Source organism: Dendrobates tinctorius, unplaced genomic scaffold, assembly GCF_039654945.1.
Source record: "Dendrobates tinctorius isolate UK_male_01 unplaced genomic scaffold, ASM3965494v1 ptg000060l, whole genome shotgun sequence".
Lineage (NCBI taxonomy): Eukaryota > Metazoa > Chordata > Amphibia > Anura > Dendrobatidae > Dendrobates > Dendrobates tinctorius.
In genome coordinates, this window is record NW_027361728.1 from 75,010,246 (window position 1) to 75,031,034 (window position 20,789).

At 45.2% G+C, this 20,789-nt stretch overlaps 1 protein-coding gene and 1 long non-coding RNA gene across 2 annotated transcripts in view; both read right to left on the reverse strand.

Annotated features, from left to right (window-relative positions):
- Positions 1-20,789, reverse strand: part of MED12L (mediator complex subunit 12L) — a 1,194,146-nt gene that overhangs the window by 1,120,435 nt on the left and 52,922 nt on the right.
- Positions 2,084-2,846, reverse strand: LOC141092789 (uncharacterized). The gene is made up of 3 exons (XR_012232920.1): positions 2,751-2,846; positions 2,609-2,668; positions 2,084-2,144 (listed from the first exon to the last, which is right to left on the reverse strand). It is a non-coding gene; the product is annotated as an uncharacterized lncRNA (long non-coding RNA).

A 20,789-nucleotide genomic window follows, 5' to 3' on the forward strand; every position in this document is an offset into this window, starting at 1 on the left:
CACATAGCCACACTCCACACGCAAAGCTCTGTCCACACAGCACACGTTGTTAGCGCACACAGGCAGCGACACATTCACCTCGAAAGCCACCCTGCAAAACTCACTGGCTGTGATGTCCCAGCCACTGCAAGCTACAATCAGGGCTGCCGCCTTCAGAGTATCAGTGCGTGGCAGGCACAGGCCACATCTAGCTCCGTCATGTCTAGAATGAAGTTGCTCTTGTGAGGCATGACGTCAAGGGCAAGGGAGGAGCCTTATGGATTACACCGCTGTGCTCATAACAGGAAAGTGGTGACATGTTTCTAATATACTTTTCCTCTGATTGTTTTCCTCCAAATTTTAGCTTACAAATACTGAGGTAAACGATATGTTTTATTGCAATTTCTCTCTTGATTAAGTGTTTCCAATTGTATATGGAAGAGGAGAGAGGTGCTGCCGTTGGAGGCAACTATAAAGGTGAAAAGCTGTGCTGCAGAAAAATGATGTGTATAAAGGAGGAGCAGGAGGAATAAGGCTCTTTAACTGCCGCCGTTAAAAGTCGCATCCGCAGTCATAAAAGGGTTAATATCGTGTTAAAAAAAATTTGCATCAACAAAATGACGCCGGTTGTGACCCGTCTACCAGTGTGGGAGCGTTGCTATGTTCAACAGTGACAATTTCTTTTTCTTGTGCGCGTTCCCACACTGGTACTCGGAACACAGTGGGCTGTGCATGTGCAGATTAAGAGCATTGCTTGCCAATTGGTACTAGCAATGCATGCACCAGCACCGTTTTGTTGAAGCAAAATTTTTCTTTTTTGAAGACTTTGCACCGGAAGGAAAAAACAAAAATGTTGGTTATCAAAAGGTTCTTGAATGAGTTGAAAATAAAATACTATCAATACTTGGGTAATCATTTAGTTAATATGTGTTGCAAATTTGTAGTGTTGAATATATGATGTGAAATGGTTTTATGTGCAATATAATCAATATAATGTGTTATAACTAACCACAGTTAGTTACTGGGCTCTTCAGCTAGTATATATTATTATATATTTATAAAGCACCATTGGTTCCATGGTGCTGTACATGAGAAGGGTTAACATACAAAGTACAGATTTCACTTACAGTAAACAAACTAACAATCACAGACTGATACAGAGTGGAGAGAGGACCCTGCCCTTTCGGGCTTACATTCTACAGGATGGTGGGGAAGGATACAGTAGGTTGGGGGGTTACAGCAGCTCCAGTGATGGTGAGGCGGTAGCTCCAGTAGTGGTGAGGAGACAGCGGGGATCATTGCAGGTTGTAAGCTTTCCTGAAGAGATGGGTTTTTAGGTTTCGTCTGAAGGATCCGAGTGTGTTTGATAGTCGGACATGTTGAGGCAAAGAATTCCAGAGGATGGGGGCTATTCGGAAGAAATCTTGGAGGCGGTTGGGTGAGGAGTGAATAAGTGTGGAGGAGAGAAGGAGGTCTTGAGAGGACCGGAGATTACGCGAGGGAAGATATCGGGAGATTAGTTCAGAGATATATGGATGAGACAAGTTATAGATGGCCTTGTAGGTCAGTATTAGTAATTTGAATTGGATACGCTGAGGGAATGGGAGCCAGTGAATAGATTTGCAGAGGGGAGAAGTGGAGGAGTAGCGAGGAGAGAGATTAATTAGTCGGGCGGCAGAGTTAAGGATGGACTGGAGAGGTGCGAGGGTGTTAGCAGGGAGGCCACAGAAAATGATGTTGCAATAGTCGAGGTGGGAGATGATGAGGGCATGTACAAAAATGAGGGTTGAGGAAGAGACGGATTCTGGAAATATTTTTGAGCTGGAGGTGACAGGAAGTGGAGAGAGCTTGTATGTGTGGTTTGAAGGACAGGGCAGAGTCAAGGGTTACTCTGAGGCAGCGGACCTCTGGTACGGGGAAAGCGTGATGCCGTCAATTGTTATAGATAGTAATGGTGATACAGACAAGGCGTGCACTCTGTGGATATGAGGTAGGTGCGAGCTGAACCTGGAACTTAGTCCAGAGGGTAATCCAGTAAAGAGAAAACAGCTGCACTGTGGGAAATTTTGATTTTCAATGCAAAACATTTTTTATTGAAGACACCACAGGGGAATGGTGCGTTGAGGTAACGTTTCGACCCTATGTCGGGTCACTTTCAAACCTCACTAGAAAAGACACATACAAAGATAGACATTAGGCTATATACAGTGATAATCACAAAAATGTACAAACTCTGTAGAGTTTTATACAGATATACATATTTACACTATGTACAAAATCATCATGTACAGGATCGTTGTGCGCAAAATCATTGTGGATCAAAATTGTACAAATCAATGAGTTAGCCCATAAGATATTGGAGTTAGATCCAGTAAATTTTGATGGAAGCAGCCATGAAGCTGGGTTACGGCAAGGCTGGCATAATAGAGCAAATGACATAAAAGCAACATAATTAGGCAGTGCAAGCATGGAGCCTGACCTTAATTCACAAGAGAAAAAGGAGCAATCGCGGCATTATGAATATGCAGAAGGGGCTGAAAAAGGAGGAAACAAACAAGAGGTTTGGACCAGCATAGGAAACTGCTGTAAGGAAAAGAAAGGGAATTAGAGGGACAGAGGAGAAGCATACCTAAAGTGCCATATGTGGAAGTCTGGTCAGGCAGGGACCAGGCAGAGGTCCTGAGATGAGCTGAGGGGACAGGTAGTGCAAGAGTTAACAGCATGAAAGTATTATAAAGTAGCCCACAGTGCAGCAGTGCTGCAGGACAAACCTGGAAGCGTGGGGCACCAAGCGCCATCTGTGGTGGAGTGTGCAGTCATTGGTGGTCAGTGGGTTAAAGTACCCTGAAGACCGGAAGTCAGTGGGAGTGTCTGGACTGTGCATACTGTGTGGAAAACATCAGCGGTGTGTACTGAAGCCGAGGCTTGTAGCGCTGTTGGTGGGGGCACCTTCTTTGTGTTCTGGAGGTAGAAATATATTGAATGCTGGCAGGCACATGCGCACTACAAGGGAAAGAGGAGACATAAACAAAAGTGTACCCGGTGCCTGCATAGTAGCACTAGGGGAGGGAGGGGGGAGAGAGAGAGGAGAGAGTGTCTGACTGCGCCGTGAAGCAAGAGGGATAAGGAGAGAGGAGAGAGAGAGGGCACAAAACAAGGAGAGAGAAGGGGAAGGATGGAAGGAGAAAGGAGTAGAAGTAGGGAAATAGAACAGGAGCAATAGAGGAGTGGGAAGAGAATATAAAAAGAAGGAATTAATGAATGAGGTGAATAAAATGAGTATAATGAACGAAATGGATCAAAGGGATTAAAAAGGACAAGGAAATAGAATGAAATAAAAAAAAATAAAAAGGGGGAAAGGGGATGAAAAAAATTTTAAAAAAGGATGAAATAATGAAAACAAATAAAAATAAAATCAAAATAATAATATAAAAATAATTGTAATAATGAAAATTGAAAAAATAAAAATTGAAAAAAATAATAGATGAAATAAAAACAATAATAATAATAAAATTAATAATAATGAAAAAATGAAAAAAAATGCAAAAAAAGAAAATATATTAAATGGAAAAAATGAAAAAAAGTGAAAAAGGAAAAGAAAAAAATTAAAATTAAAAAAATAAGAATAGAAAAATACCAGTACTTACCCTGATGGGTGTAAAATGTAAGGGTCAAGACGCCTGAAAAATTAGGAAGAGTTAGTATGGAGAAGAAGTGAAAGTCAACATGCTATACACATACCTGCAAATATAAAGTTCACATTTTACGTATGCAACAGAATCAGACAACAAATAGGCAAGCAAGAAACCTGTGCTATTACTTATCTGAAAACCATATCTAGTTCCCTGTTAAGGCCCTTGGGTGACAACGTCTGTAAGGTGTAAATCCAAAAGGATTCCCTTTCTCATAAGCGTTTAATGTGGTCACCACCCCGTCGTGGTTTTTCGACCTGTTCCAATATTTGGAAACGTAATTGAGAGACCGAGTGGTTAGTGGCTACGAAGTGATGGGGAAGAGGAAGCCATGTCTTTTTGCATCTAATGGTCGATTTGTTGCTCGCTATACGGTCACGGATGTGTTATGTCATTTCACCAACTTAAAGTAGACCACATGGGCATTTTACCACGTATTCAACGTTGTTGGACTCACAGGTGAAGAAACCTTTTATGGCATACTGTTTGCCAGAGTGTGGGTGGGTAATAGTGCTAGATTTAATAACATTTGAGCAGCATGTGGAGCGCCCCGCGGGGCCTGGAGGTACTCGGTACCGGGCCCGTCGACTTCAATGGGGGACGGTGTCACGGCGGCGACCCGGTCCGTGACCCAGAGTTGTCCAGTAATAAAATAGGGGAAAGTTGTGTGGTATTTATGTGGTAAAAATGAAAATAAAGTTTATAGATGGTTAAATACGTGACGCCACCTGTGGTATTCTGGTCAGAGGTGACCAGCGCTGCAGTGTTGTTCCCCTGAAACTGTTGGTGTGTCGCAGCTGAGGTGAAAATAGCTCTCCACAGGTAGAGCAAAAGTCCCAGAGCAAAGATGTTAAATTAATAGTCAAAATGGCTGTGAACGTTGGGGTGCAGAGAAATGAGAGAAGGACACAGAGAGGTGCAGTTTCTTTACCTTTTACTGGCAATTGGTTGCAGTCCGGAGTACCACATAAAGTACAGGTGATGGAATGAGTCTGGCTCGCCTGGAGGCATTCAGGGGATCCACCTTGCCAGGTGGGGATTTAGGACCTTCCTTCTGCGCTTTGTGTGTGGGTCTCCGCTGTTTATAACTATGCTGCGACCCTTAATTGCATGATGATTTCACTAACCTGTATGGCTGTCAGCATGAGCCTATTCCACGGATACCATCCTTTTCACCGTCGGCCCCAGGCTCCTTATCTGCTGCCGTGCCCTCAGGTGTTCAATGTCGCACAGGAATTTACAATTCCCTGTACTTTCAGATCCGATGATCAGAACATACAGTTCCTGACCACCCAGGACTCTGACGTCCCTTTTCTCCTTATTAGCGCTTCGCTCAGGGGTCTGCTATATGCAGTATTTTAGCTTCCCCAGAGTCTCTCCATCTCTGCTCTTGTCCTTTCCCTCTTCACAGATGAGCTGCCTGTCTTGAACTCCTCTCAGATCAACTCCCTCCTGAACTGACTGGATCTTCCAGAAAGATCTTTTTACCTCACGTCGTCACGTTTAACTGTAATTTCTCCTCACTGCTCACAGCTGCTCTCATTTCCATGACAACTCCCTCAGCTGTCTTCTAGCTGACTCACCAACCCCATCTGCTGGCCAGAATTTATAAGGCAGCTCCCTTTTCTGACCTGCAGCAGGAATTGTGATTTAATGTATTAGCTGGCATGGGGGTCCCTTTCTGCCTCCAAGCATCACTTCACCTCTTAGAGGGAGGGGATGTCACTGTGACAACCAGACTCTGGGGTGTCACATTTGCACATCCCAAAAAGGGAAATGTGCCATTCCTCTCGTTGCTGAGGAAAGTTTGTCTGGGGACCCGGGTAAAGCTGCCCAAATCGGCTTTGACGACCCTGTCTCAAATATTGTGAGGTCTTCTTTTGCACATTAATGGGTGGAGTCTTAAATGCCTCAACCTGTGGATATGACCATGTGAGCATCGGCCAGTGTTTTCGGATGATGATATAGACTTTAGGCATGATGGGGTGGTGGGTGTGGACGAAGGGAATACGTTCAGGTTTGGATTGAACAGTTTGTTGAGGGACCGGGATGAGAGCCAAAATTTTTTCTTTATTGAGGAGATTTTGAGGGTAATGGCGAGCCGGAAATTTTTTGGACATTTCATCGAGACGTTCCGGCAGAAGCTGTGGGTTTGATACTATGCGACACTAGAACTACTGATGGAGTCATTTTGACTCCTTTCGTTTTTTATTTCTCTTCTGTGACTACATTTTTCAGAATTCCGGCTTGAAACTCGGTGACTTTTCCTCAAATATGATGTGAAAAAAGATTTTGTGAGAATAAATAATTTTGGTGAAAAATTTGCGCGTTTTTTTCAAAATTTACCAAGAACTACTGAAGGGAGTCATTTTGACTCCCTACTATATTTTGAGGTCCTTTTGTCACTAAATGTTGCTATAAAGTTTTGTGCATAATTTTTTCACTCTGTCTTATTTACCCTGATGTTCATATAGATGTAGTTCAATTTACATGTCAACTTTTCACATTTTCCTTGTATTTTACCTGCTTGTATTACTGTGTAATACTGAACAAAATAGCTTGTTTACTCTAGGCTCTTATCTTATCAGATTTGATGAGAAATCTACTCGATCGGAGAGACTGCAAACGGACAAGTTTGCTCTATTTTCTACTGTGTGGGACAGGTTTATTGAAAATTGTATTGCGTGTTACAAACCTGGCCCATACATAACGGTGGATGAGCAACTTTTCCCAAGCAAAACTAGGTGTCCATTCACGCAGTACATGCCTTCCAAACCAGATAAATATGGCCACAAATATTGGCTAGCTGTTGATAAGGAGAGCAAATATCTGGCAAATGGCTTCCCTTATCTAGGCAAAAGATGACACACGCCGTGCTGAGGACCGTTTAGCTGACCATGTGGTAATGAAGTTATTGGACCCGTTTTTGAAAAAAGGTCGCAATGTTACAACCGATAATTATTTTACTTCAGTAAAATTAGCTAAACAGCTAAAAAGCAAAGGAACAACCATCGTGGGAACACTGAACAAGATAAGGCGAGAAGTGCCTAAAGAAATAAAATCCATGAAAGAGGAATTGTACAACACTAAAGTGTTTAGAAATGAAGACAATTTTTCACTTACAGTATATCAAGGAAAGCCCAACAAAAATGTTGTCATTTTGAGTTCCGTCCATCCAGATGTTGTTGTTGCGTCTGATTCCGCTAAAAAAACTCCAGAAACGGTAAAGTTTTACAATGAAACAAAATATGGAGTAGATGTAGTGGATCAGATGGCACGAAAATATACCACACGAACATGCACAAGGAGATGGCCTGTTCATGCATTTGAAAATGCCTTAGACTTTGCGGGTATAAATGCATGGATAATATTCAAGGAGATTACCCACCAAAAAATGTCACGCAAGGCATTTTTGCAAACGCTTGTGAGAGAGTTGAGTGGTCCTTATGTCACAGATAGGGAAAAGGGTTCCACGTCCCAAGTTTCTACATGCTCAGAAGTGATGGTTCAAACAAAATTTTGCCAGATCAAAGAAAAGTGCAAGAAAAATAGATCTGTCGGCAATTGTAAGACTTGTGGTAAGTCTTTGTGTGGGCAATGTACTGCCATAAATCAAAGGCAATGCCTAAAATGCGAAACACCAAATGTTTAGAAGGTGAATTCTGCACCATATTTTCATTTTTATGCTCCTCCACCTACATTTTCTCTGCTTTTTGTTCTTCAGTTGTTGTTTATATGTGTGCATTTGAATAAAAAAAAATGTTTGAAAAACGTCTATTATAATTATTGTTATTTTCTGTAGAAAAATAAGAAAAGCAGAAAAAAAACAATCAAAAGCATTACTGTTGGATCTCACAATAATAATACATTACAAAAAATATAATTATTAATAAATAACCACAAATGAAACTCTAAAAATAAACGAAAACAAGCAAGGAGTCAAAATGACTCCTTTCAGTAGTTCTAGGCGGGGTCACGAGTCCAGTAGTCCTAGTGTTAAACTGTGAGCGGGGTAAGCTATGTTTGATAGTACGGCGGTGTGTCTGATGGCGGGTGGGCCGAACCTGCACTTTCATCTGCACCTTCCTCTTTGTCACCGTGTAAGGTGGTACAGTATATGGGAAGGGTAACCTGAGTTTCATCAGGGTCAGATTCTGGCTGTGTAGAGTGAGAGGGGAATGTAGTGATCTGGGACAATGTACCAGCAGAATCATCTAGCAGTGGCTGGGCATCAGTGCACTTGTGGCGCCCCCAGGAGTACGGTCGCCATAGTGGCATAACCTTCCTCCTAGGGAGTGTGATGTCATGCTTGGGAGCAACGAAGGATCTCTAGCAGTTAAACCAACACACAACACAGACCTCTGAACCTGACTGCTAAGGAGCTGCTCTCTGTGGTCGGGAGGAGGTAAGTTAGGGCAGACTGTGAAGGGAGGGGGAAGTGTGTGGACGTGAGAAGGGGAGAAGGAGGATGAGCAGAGTTAAGGCTCACTCCTAGCTGGAGCGCATGGTCCGGATTCCGGTCTCCGAGTTTGTAGGGACACTGACGTTCCTGCAGCCGAAACCGGAGGAAGTAGCAGTTGTAAATGCTCTGTACCCAACTAAGGCTTGAAGGCCCCAGCAGCGACGTGTGGGAGCCAGAAGGAAAAGGCTATGGCTGCCTGCCATATGAGAAAGTTCCAAAAGAGAGTCAACAGAGGGAACTTCATTGAACTCAGCACTGCAAGTACCTCAGATAAGCGCTAGAACGGAGGCCACACTACCTATCTGCAGAGAGAGAATTCCAAATTGGCTTCCAGGCTGACCAACTCCTTCTCCATCTGTACTCTGGGTCCTGGATGGCACTTACCAAGTACAGGTAAAGGAACTGCACGACTGTGTCTGTCATCTTTCTCCTGCGCCTGGCACACGGCTCTGCTACATCCTGCACTGCACACCATCTACCAACGCTTTCATCTGCCCTGTGACTGCCCTACGACTACCTGTGCAGGGCTTCTATATCTTAGCCGCACCACAACATCTGTCCCAGAGAAGCGACAGTGCAGCGCTGGTCAATCTAATCAGAAACCACAGGTGGCATCACGTATCATTCACCTATAAACATAATTCACCCCTTTGCATGGACGCCCAGGGTCACGGAACGGGTCACCACCACCGTGACACATCCCTGTGAGACACCGGCCCATCACCGATTAACCCCACTGCCCTGGCTGGCCACCCACACTCCATGTCAGATTCATCTTGGACTGGGGAATTCACGATTTGACTTGATAACCCTGGCATGGTATGATAGAAAGAGCTACATGGACTAATGTGAAGTGTGGCCTGCTGCATCATTCACTTTGGGTTGGGGTGCAGGACACAAGGAAAGGGGTTCTTCCTGACCAGGAGCCAGCGCTTGACGACTCAGTGCTTGCATTCTTTGAAACTTCAGAAGAGGAGGGCATATTTGCTGGAGTCTATTTCGGCAATATAAGCAAAAACCAGTTCCTCATGCTCCGGCATTAAAAGCGGTTAACCTACTCCCAGAAAAGGTAGTATTCCAGGCGTTCCGGAGCCAGACCATGACGCAGGCTCAATACCTCCTGCCTTAGTGCTATTGCCACTACCAGCAGATGCACCACCATCAGTACCAGCTGGCCCCCCCACACCCACGTCCGCGGCCTCTTCCACCAAACTTCCAAATTTAGCACAAAATAGACACAAAATAACATCAGATATATGGCACTGTATCAGAAGTGTACAGCTCTATTCAGTCAAAGGATAATTGTCAATCTCCAAATATATTCCATCAGTCACACAGAGACTCTCACAGGCTCAGTATGGATTAGACAAGAATATAAAAAGTAGACAAAATGTAGAGTATCATCAGATAGCAGGTATATATAGCATAGTTTAAACATTAACAATGTACGTCTATATATCAGGAGTAGTGTTGAGCCACCCCGTTAGTGTTTTGGTTCGTCGCACAGGAGGGAAGTTTGTTGAATGTTCGTCGAACAACATTGAAAACAATGGCAGGCAAACACAAACACATACAAACACATAGAAAACAATTACAAAACACCTTAAGGCTGAGTTCACACGTGGCATTTTTTACGCGTTTCCGCGGCGGTTTTAACCGCGCGATTTTGCCGCGAAAACGCGAAAAATAAGCATCCCATGCATTCCTATGGGATTCCGCAATGCTGTGCTAATGCTGCGGTTTTTGCCGCGGCGGAATCGCTTTGCGGTAAAAACCGCAGCATGCTCATTAATTTGCGGAATCGCGGCGATCCCGCACCCATAGGAATGCATTGTTCCGCTTACTTCCCGCATGTGGCTGTGCACACCATGCGGAAAGTAAGCAGAACAATTGCAGATGGTACCCACGGTCCGGAGGAGAGGAGACTGTCCTCCGGGCTCTGGGTACCATATCCCTGTAAAAAATAGAATTTAAAAATAAAAAATATTGTTATTCTCACCCTCCGATGTCCCGCGCAGTCTTCCCGCTTCTCTTCACGCTTTCGTTCCCTGTAGTCCTTTGCGAAAATGCCCGCGAAGTGTCGCGGTCATTCGCGTGACGTCTTCGCGAATGACCGCGAGACATCGCGATCCCGTGAGAACGGACGTCATCGCGGGCATTTTCGCAAAGGATTACTGGGAACGGCTGCGCGGGACGTCGGAGGGTAAGAATAACACCATTTTTTATTTTTTTTTACATTCTATCTTTTACTACTGATGCTGCATAGGCGGCCTCAGTAGTAAAAAGTTGGTCACACTTGTCAAACACTATGTTTGACGAGTGTGACCAACCTGTCAATCAGTTCTCCAAGCGATGCTGCAGATCGCTTGGAGAACGCTAGCATTTTGCAAGCTAATTACGCTTGAAAAATGCTAGTTTTTCCGCGGGAAAATCGCGGGAATTTAAAATGCGATTTTCCCGCGGACTGGAATTCCGGAATTCTCGCGGTAATTTCCGCGAGAGTTCCAGTACGTGTGCACTTAGCCTAAAAGGTGTCCCAAAGCCAAAAAAATGCTCAGAAAACAAAAATTAACATATGGAAAAGGGCAACTACATTTAGAAAAGAGGTGGAGGAGTAAAAGGAGGAGGTGGAGGAGACACAGATATAGGTTTGTCATGCCCTTATGAAGTCAAGAAAGGCTGGAATAAAAATGTAAAATACAAACCAAAAAAAAAATTCTGAAATCGAACACGATCATATACCGTCAGACTTCCCACCAATTATGCCAACTGGCGATAGGGCGGCGTTATTCCCACGAACCTCCAAACAGCGTCCATGAAGGCAAAATGTTTGGTTTCCGGGGGCAGTATGATTGCAAAGCTGAACCTTAAAGGAATGTCCTAAAGGGCACCACCAGGAGTGGAGCCTGCGGCTTAATTGGACTCCACCTGGGAAACCACAACCCTGCCACCTCAAGAAAAGATGCACACATTGAAAGTTTTGACGATTCTAAGTGTGAGGTGTGGTATGTCCATTTGTAGTTGTGCTAGCGATTTGTCAGCTTTATTCCGTTATCGAACGAGACTCAGGCATGCCCCCGCGGTACGCGTCAAGCTTACTAGAGGGATACGCGAGGCTCTGGCACGCGAGATCGAGCAATAACAGGTCTATCATGGCCTTACATGTCCGTGGCTGCATGCATGCTACACTGAAAGGACCAGCTTTTGTCGCTTACAGGTGCAGATCGCTGAACACCGTTAGTGATGGGGATCTGTGATTCCAATTATTCCCCGCGAACGATGATTTCCCAGTAAGCGCAGGTAAACCGCAATTCCTGAATTAGGCCTAACCGGCATTCCTGAAAAAATGCAAAAAATTACATGTCCAAACCACAGGTGCTGTAGCTTGCTTAACAGCTCGGCAGCCATTCTCAGGCCCAGTATGGATTCGACAAGATTCTAGAAAGTTGATAAAGGGTACAGTGTCACCGGATAACATGTATATATGTAGCATAGTTTACACATTAAAAACCTATGTCTATATATCAGGAGGCAGGCTCAGACGGTCTCAGGCCCAGTATGGATTAGACGTGATTGGACAAAGGTGAGAAAGGGTACCGTATCACTGGATAACAGGTATGTATACCATAGTTTACACATTAAAAATATATGTCTATAGATCAGGAGGCAGACTCAGACGTTCTCAGGTCCAGTATGGATTTGACCAGAATGTACAAAGTTGAGAAAGGGTACATTATCACTGGATAGCAGGTATATATAGCATAGTTTAAACATTTAAAATCTCCGTGTTCTCAGTATGGATTAGACAACAATCTAAAAAGTCGAAAAAAGGAAATGTATTTGAAGCGTACACCAGTATACACTTTTGGTGGTATTTTTCAATCTTCATATATATTTCTGTCTCAGTAAGACAATCCAGACTTTCCGCAATAGGAAATGAGATGCATACAATTACTGACATAAAGTCTAGTGATTGCAGAAATCTAGGAATTACTATTCACGGGAAAAACTTCCGTCACAATTCTCAGAGGCGATGCTGACCCTCAATTACTTAAGTGTGGAGACAGCAAAAACCTTTCTTTGTGAAGAAAGTGTTGCTGTATCGCAGTACCGTTGATCCCATCGCCGTTACTCATATCTATCCAATTTTGATCACAGGGAGAGATGTAAACATGGTGCTCACTGCCTATCATGATCTGTCACGTAACTTTGGAGTGCAAAACACAGAAGCCACAGGCCGTAGGCAATTCAATTGGATTGGCATGAGAGGGCACATTTAAAAATGTGCACTGGAATGTCACACGTCTGTGGGTAGGAAAACCGTGAAAGCTGATGAGAAACCACCACTGCATCTCATTGTGAGTCGACGTCCATAAGAAATGGAAGTCATGGATCATCTGAAGCTAGAGCCCAGCCAGCGGGACAGGGCATAGCTACGTCTTAACCATCATCTTCTATCAGTTCACCAAATTTGTAGTGGCAGTCCCAGTGAAGGATTTGACAGCCCAGACTATACAGCGGAGGAGCAGGGAGAGGTAAACATTGCAAATGCTGGGGCCCTGCCCAAGCAAGGGGGCCCACTCGTGGGCGTCGGTACTGGCACTGGGCCCCTCATAGTACGGTGGTGTGTCTGACGGCGGGTGTGCACCCCCACCGTCAGAGACACTTGATTGCACTATGAGGGACCCTGTGCCAGTGCCCGCGCCCAAGAGTCGGCCCACCCACCTGTCCAGGGCAACGGCACTCGCACGGTTGTGTGCGCTAGGTGGTGACCCCAGCCATGGGGGGAGGAGGCGGCCCAGTTAGGGAGGTTTACAAATTGGCTTATGTTGATGTGGGACTTTCACCTGCTGCTAAAGGTGAAATTGGTCAAGTCCCAGGAAGAGGAGGACCAAAGCCATTTTTCTGGCAACCTATGTGTCATCAGGGTACGGTGTGACAAAATCCTTGGAAACCCATGCATGGTTCATTTTAATGAAGGTTAGATCATCCACATTTTGGGTCGAGAGACGGGTCCTTTTTTCTGTCAGGATTGATCCAGCAGCACTGAAGACTATTTCCGATAGCACACTTGCAGCTGGGCAAGCGAGGTCCTGTAAAGCATATTGTGCCAATTCAGGCCAGGTGTCCAGTTTAGCGGCCCAATAGTCAAATGGGAATGACCTGTGAGGGAGAACATCGATATGGGATGAGAAATAGTTTGTAACCATAGTTGACAAGTGCTGTCTCCTGTCACTTTCAATCGATGCATTATTACCAGTGGTGTGAGCGGGACTTGAAAAATCAGTCCACAACATGGTCATGAAACCCCTGTCTCCAATGCCACTTCTGATTTGTGCACCACCAACACCTCTTCCAAGTTGCCCCCAGCCCCTACGGCTCATGTGAGAACCATCACCGCTGCTGTGTGCTGGGAATGCCTCAACCAACCGGTTAACCAGAGTTGCTTGTTTAGTAGCCAATATTAGGTCAAGGTTCTCCTGTGTCATGATGTTTTGGAATTTGCCTTTATAGCATGGATCCAGGAAGCTGGCCAACCAGTAGTCGTCATCGTTCATCATTTTGGCAATGCGGGGGGTCCCTTTTTAGGATCTGCAAGGCATAATCTGACATGTGGGCCAATGTTCCCGGTGTCAATGATGCACTGCGAGTGCTGGGTGGAGGAGCACTTTCTGGCAAATCCATATCCCTCCAGTCACGCACAAACCCTGTACCAGACCTTGCCACGCCAACATTTTCTCTTGCCCCACGAGAAGCATCCTCCTCCCCTAAATAATCATCCCCATCATTATCCTCATCCTCCTCTTCCTCTTCTTCCTCCACCTCGTCCAGGAGAGTTCCCGGAGCAGACAATGGCTGACTGTCATCAAGGCTTCCCTCCTCCTCTTCCGCATCATCCTCGGCTGCAGACGCCTGCTCCTTAATGTGCGTCAAAGTTTGCATGAGTAGACGCATAAGTGGGATGCTCATGCTTATGATGGCGTCATCTGCGCTTACCAGCCGTGTGCATTCCTCAAAACACTGAAGGACTTTACAGAGGTCTTTCAGCTTCGACCACTACACACCTGTCAACTCCATGTCTGCCCTCAAAGTGCCTGCCCGTGTAACCTCCCACAAATGCATTACGGCCTGCCTCTGTTCGCACAGCCGCTCAACCATGTGCAGGGTGGAGTTCCACCTTGTTGCAACGTCGATAATTAGGCGGTGCTTGGGAAGGTGGAGCAATCGCTGCAGCTTCTGCATACGACTTGGAGTGTACCGGCGACCGGCGGATGTGTGAGCACAGTCTTTGGACCTTCTGGAGCAGGCCTGTTAACTCCGGATAATTATTGAGGAAGCACTGCACCACCCCACCAGGTTCAAGGTGTGAGCCAAGCAAGGTATGTGTCTGAGTTTTGAAAGGGCTATGGCTGCCACAAAATTCCGGCCGTTATCACTAGCTACCTTGCCTCCCTCAAGATGTAGACTGCCCAGCCATGACTCAGTTTGTCGCTGAAAGTAGTCGGCCAGTACCTCCGCGGTGTGTCTGTCGCCCAAACACATCATCTTCAAAACAGCCTGCTGACGCTTTCCACTAGCTGATCGATAGGGGGACACCTCGTGTGCAACACTGGCAGCTGCGGATGGAGTGCTCGTGCGACTGCGTTCTGTGGACGAGCTTTCGCTTCTGGAGGAGGAGGAGGGTCGAACGCCTACAGCCAACTGTTTCCTATACCGTAGGCTAGGCAGCACTATCCCACCACCGCTGTCCCCTGTGGATCCTGCATCCACCACATTAACCCAGTGCGCAGTGATAGACACGTAACTGCCCTGGCCATGCCTACTGGACCATGCATCAGTTGTGAGGTGCACCTTTCCACTCACTGATTGCTTGAGTGCATGTACAATGCAGTCTTTCACATGAAGGTGGAGGGCTGGGATGGCTTTGCCAGAAAAGAAGTGGCGACTGGGTAGGTCATAGCGTGGTACTGCGTAGGCCGTGAGTTCACGGAAAGCGGCGCTTTCAACCAACCGATAGGGCATCATCTCTAACGAGATTAGTTTGGCACAGTGTGGCGTTCAAACCCAGTGTACGCGGATGAGAGGATGAGTACTTTCTTGTCCTACTCATAGTCTCTGGTAGGGTGAGCTGGACTTGAGAGCTGCATATGGTCGAACTAGCGGTGGACATGGCTTACTGAGAGAGGGTTGATGATGGTGATGGAGTTGGTGTTCTTTCTGATGGCCTGGATACAGTGTTTCGTTGCAATAACAGTGTGATTCCCTGACTGATTTGCCCTTGCAACGACAACTCAACATTTGCTGCTGGTGGTGTGCTAACCGGTGGGCTTACAGTGGGGGAAACAATGTAGTGTTGCTGACTACCTTCTTTGGGAGCAGTTGCACATGTGATACCTGAGGTTTGGTAGTCCGTCCACGCTTGCAAGTTTATGGTGGTTAAATGTCTTAGCATGCAACTGGTATTCAAATTTCTCAGATTTTTACCTCGGCTAAAGGTCTTTGCGCACTTCTTACAGATAACCGTTGCCTGATCATTAGGATTTTGTTCAAAAAAGTGCAACACTGCACTCTTGCTACTATGGAAGACATTTTGAGGCCTTGCACGCTGTGGTATTTTGACCGTCTGGCCAAGCTGTCCTGCAACTCTTTTGGGTTTTGTAACCTGTTTTTGGCCTGCTCCGGGCCTGCCAGATAACAGCTGTTGTGATGTCAATGCCCGCTGCGGATGATCATCCTCCTCTTTGGAGCTATTGGCAGCGGCACCCTCTTCCCCCAATGGATGCCAATCTGGGTCAACAACTGGGTCATCCATCACCTCCTCTTCAATGTCATGTGCACCTTCCTCTGTGTCACCATGTATGGTGGTATAGTATGCGGGAAGGGGCACCTGAGTTTCATCAGGGTCAGATTCTGCCTCAGTACACTGCGAGGACAATGTAGTGCTATGAGTGAATGTACCAGCAGAATCATCTATCAGTGGCTGTGCATCAGTGCACTCCATGTCAGATTCATCTTGGCCTGGGTAATTCACGATTTGACTTGATAACCCAGGCATGGTATGTGAAAACAGCTCCATGGAGTAATCTGTAGTGTGGCCTGCCACATCCTTCAATTTTGGTTGGGGTGAAGGACACAAGAAAAGGTGTGGTTCATGACCATGAGCCTCCAATGATGACTCAGTGCTTTTATTTTTTAAAACTTCAGAAGAGGAGGCGATAGAGCTGGAGGCTGATTCAGCAATGTAAGCCAAAACTTGTTCTTGAAGCTCCGGCTTTAAAAGCAGTTTACCTACTCCCAGAAAAGGGAGCCTTCGAGGCCTTGTGGAGCCAGACGATGACGCAGGCTCAACACCTCCTGCATTAGGTGCTATTTGGCTTTTGCCACTACCAGCAGATCCACCACCAACACCATCATTACCAGCTGCCAACCCCCGCCCACTTCCACGGACTCTTCCACCACACTTCCTCATTTTTGGGGAAAATGTACCCAAAAAACCACCACCAAGTATATGGTACTGTAAAACAAGATACAAGGTGTATATAGTAGTGGGGAGAATTTGAATCTCTCTAGACTTCAGGACACAGTTGGATTCTGTCAGGCCATGCTTATATTACACCGCAATGTGACAGGCAGATTCTGGATGGTGTAAGAAAGGTGTATAGAGGACTGGGGAGAATTTGAATCTCTCTAGACTTCAGAACACAGTTGGATTCTGTCAGGCCCTGTTTATATTACACCGCAATGTGACAGGCAGATTCTGGATGGTGTAAGAAAGGTGTATAGAGGACTGGGGAGAATTTGAATCTCTCTAGACTTCAGGACACAGTTGGATTCTGTCAGGCCCTGTTTATATTACACCGCAATGTGACAGGCAAATTTTGCATGGTGTAAGAAAGGTGTATAGAGGACTGGGGAGAATTTGAATCTCTCTAGACTTTAGGACACAGATGGATTCTGTCAGGCCCTGTTTATATTACACCGCAATGTGACAGGCAGATTCTGGATGGTGTAAGAAAGGTGTATAGAGGACTGGGGAGAATTTGAATCTCTCTAGACTTCAGTACACAGTTGGATTCTGTCAGGCCCTGTTTATATTACACCGCAATGTGACAGGCAGATTCTGGATGGTGCAAGGAAAGTGTATAGAGGACTGGGGAGAATTTGAATCTCTCTAGACTTCAGGACACAGTTGGATTTTGTCAGGCCCTGTTTATATTACACTGCAATGTGACAGGCAGATTCTGGATGGTGTAAGAAAGGTGTATAGAGGATTGGGGAGAATTTGAATCTCTCTAGACTTCAGGACACAGTAAGATTCTGTCAGGCCCTGTTTATATTACACCGCAATGTGACAGGCAAATTTTGCATGGTTTAAGAAAGGTGTATAGAGGACTGGGGAGAATTTGAATCTCTCTAGACTTTAGGACACAGTTGGATTCTGTCAAGTCCTGTTTATATTACACCGCAATATGACAGGCAGATTCTGGATGGTGTAAGAAAGATGTATAGAGGACTGGGGAGAAGTTGAATCTCTCTAGATTTCAGGACACAGTTGGATTCTGTCAGGCCCTGTTTATATTACACCGCAATGTGACAGGCAGATTCTGGATGGTGTAAGAAAGGTGTATAGAGGACTGGGGAGTGTTATGAGCTCATTTTCTGCTCCATCACCTGGGAGTTCTCCTTCCGTTCTCCCTCTGGTAGTGACAGGAGGTAGTGAGGTTAGTTTAATTGGTAATGGTCTGCCACCTGACGAGGAGGATAGTGATTGGATCTCTGGAGTATCAGACTGGATATAAGACAGCCAACGCCCTATCCTGTTGCTGGTGATTCAGTCTGTTTCTCAGGTCTTGGACTTCAGCTCTGCTCCAGTCTTCTCAAGTTAAGTTTGTTTTTTGCTAATGGTCACACTTGCTCTTGTTGGTCAACTCAGTTTTTGTGTGGTCAGCCAGCCCGGCTGGGCTGTGCTGAATTTCCACTCTTATTTATCTGTATTTGCCAATTTGCCTTTTTGTCCTTTATTAGATTGGCCTCTTTTTGCTCTGTCTCAAAATATTCCAGAGTGCTGATATAGTGGGAGAAGTCTAGTGACTTCAGGATTAATTTTGTTATCAGAAGCGTTGGACATTATTTTTGGTAGGGTTTTTTGGCAGATTGCAGACAGTATCTTTCCTTTCCTGTCCTTTCAAGTTAGTTTGGCCCCATTGTTTGCTCAGCCTATTTTTCTGCCTTTGTTTGTGTTTTCACCTTGCTTCACCATCAATACATGTGGGGGGCTGTCTTTCCTTTGGGGTCTGCTCTGGGGAGTTAGTTTTCCTTTTTTCTTACTTTAGGCTTATTTAGCTCTCCGGTTGTGACGAGGTGTCCAGGACCTCCGCAGGCACGCTCCACGACTGCTTCTAGTTGTGCGTTAAGATCAGGGCTCTGCAGTCTGAATAGTTACCAACCTCTCTGGTTTTCTGAGACTCAGCGTGTGTTGCTTTTTTCCTCCTCGGTGACCCATTCATAACAGAATTACCAGCCATACCGCAGATTCTAGGGTACTCAAAAGCAGGAAGGTATTGTTTAAGAAAAAAAAGGGAAAGAAAAAAAAAGTGTCAGAATTTTTTTTTTTATATATTTTTTCCTCTTTTTCTCTGGGGCCGTAGGAGGATTTTTTTTTTTCTCTCCTAATGGAGATTAAGCAACTGTCCGATCGTGTGGAGCAACTTGCTGCTGAAGTGCAGGGAATTTCTATCTATCTCTTTCAGTCACATGCTGCTGAACCCAAGATTCCTACTCCTGATGTGTTTTCTGGGGATCGGTCTAAATTTCTGAATTTTAAGAATAATTGTAAATTATTTCTTGCCTTGAAGCCTAACTCATCGGGGAGCTCTGTGCAGCAGGTTAAAATTGTCATCTCCTTGCTGCGTGGCGATCCCCAGGATTGGGCGTTTTCTCTGACACCTGAAAATCCTATTCTGACTAATGTGGATGCATTTTTTCAGGCTTTGGGGTTGTTGTATGATGAACCTAATGCTGTTGATCAAGCTGAGAGAACCCTGTTGGCATTAAGCCAGGGTCAGGATCCTGCAGAGTTATACTGTCAAAGATTCCGAAAGTGAGCTGTCCTTACTACATGGAATGATAGTGCACTGGCAGCTCTCTTTCGGAAAGGTTTATCAGAGACCGTAAAAGATGTTATGGTGGGATTTCCTGTCCCCTCTGGTCTGGATGGCTCTATGTCATTAGCCATTCAAGTTGATTGGCGTTTCCGTAAACGTAAGATTACACGGGAGGCGCTGCCACTTTCTGAACAAATGTCTGAACCTATGCAATGTGATGGGGTGTTGTCTAGGGCGCAACATCAGGAGTTTAGAAGGCGTAATAAGCTGTGTTTTTTCTGTGGAGATGCTTCTCATACTATTTCTGTCTGCCCTAAATGAGAGAAACGTTTTGCACACACATTTGCTGTGGGCAGTGTACAACCTAAGTTCCTTTTGGCAATTACTTTGATCTGCTCCTTGTTCACATTTTCCACAAAGACTTTTGTGGATTCTGGAGCAGCTCTGAATCTGATGGATTTGGACTTTGCTAAACGTTGTGGCTTGTCCATGACGCCTCTGCAGACGCCTATTCCTTTGAGGGGTATTGATGCCACTCCTTTGGCAGAGAATAAACCTCAGTTTTGAACCCAGGTGATAATGCAAGTTGCCCCAGACCAGCAAGAAAATTGTACATTTTTGGTTCTGCATAACTTACATGATACTATTGTTCTGGGTTTCCCCTGGTTGCAAACTCATAACCCAGTTTTGGATTGGAAATCTGTGTCTGTGGTGAGTTGGGGTTGTCAGTGTGTTCTTAGGGACGCTCCTGTTTTCTCCACCTTTCCTCAGTCTCATGATATTCCTGATTATCTGGCTGATTTCTCTGATGTATTTAGTGAGAGTAAGTCTGCGTCTTTGCCTCCTCATAGAAGTTATGACTGTGCAATTGAGTTGATGCCTGGGTGTAAATTTCCCAAGGGTCGGCTTTTCAACTTATCTGTACCCAAACATGATACTATGCGATCATATATTAAGGAGTCGTTGGAGAAGGGTCATATTAGACCATCCTCGTCACCTTTAGGCGCTGGTTTTTTTTTTGTGGCCAAGAAAGATGGTTCATTAAGACCGTGTATTGATTATCGTTCCCTTAACAAGATGACGGTTAAATATCAGTACCCGTTACCTCTGATGTCTGATTTATTCTCCAGAGTTAAGAGTGCCTGCTGGTTTACTAAGCTTGACCTCAGGGGGGTGTATAATCTTATTCGCATCAAGCACGGGGATGAATGGAAGACGGCGTTTAATACTCCAGAGGGACATTTTGAATACCTGGTGATGCCTTTTGGGCTCTCCAATGCCCCTTCTGTCTTCCAGTCCTTTATGAATGATATTTTTCGAGACTTTGTAGATAAGTTTTTGATCATCTATCTGGATGATATTTTGATCTTTTCTAGTGATTGGTATTCTCATGTGGAACACGTCCGGACTGTGTTCCGGATTTTGAGAGAGAATTCCCTGTTTGTTAAGGGATTGAAATGCCTCTTTGGTGTACAGAGGATTTCATTTTTGGGATTTATCTTGTCTCCATCGACTATTGAAATTGACCCGGTCCAAGGTACAGGCCATTTA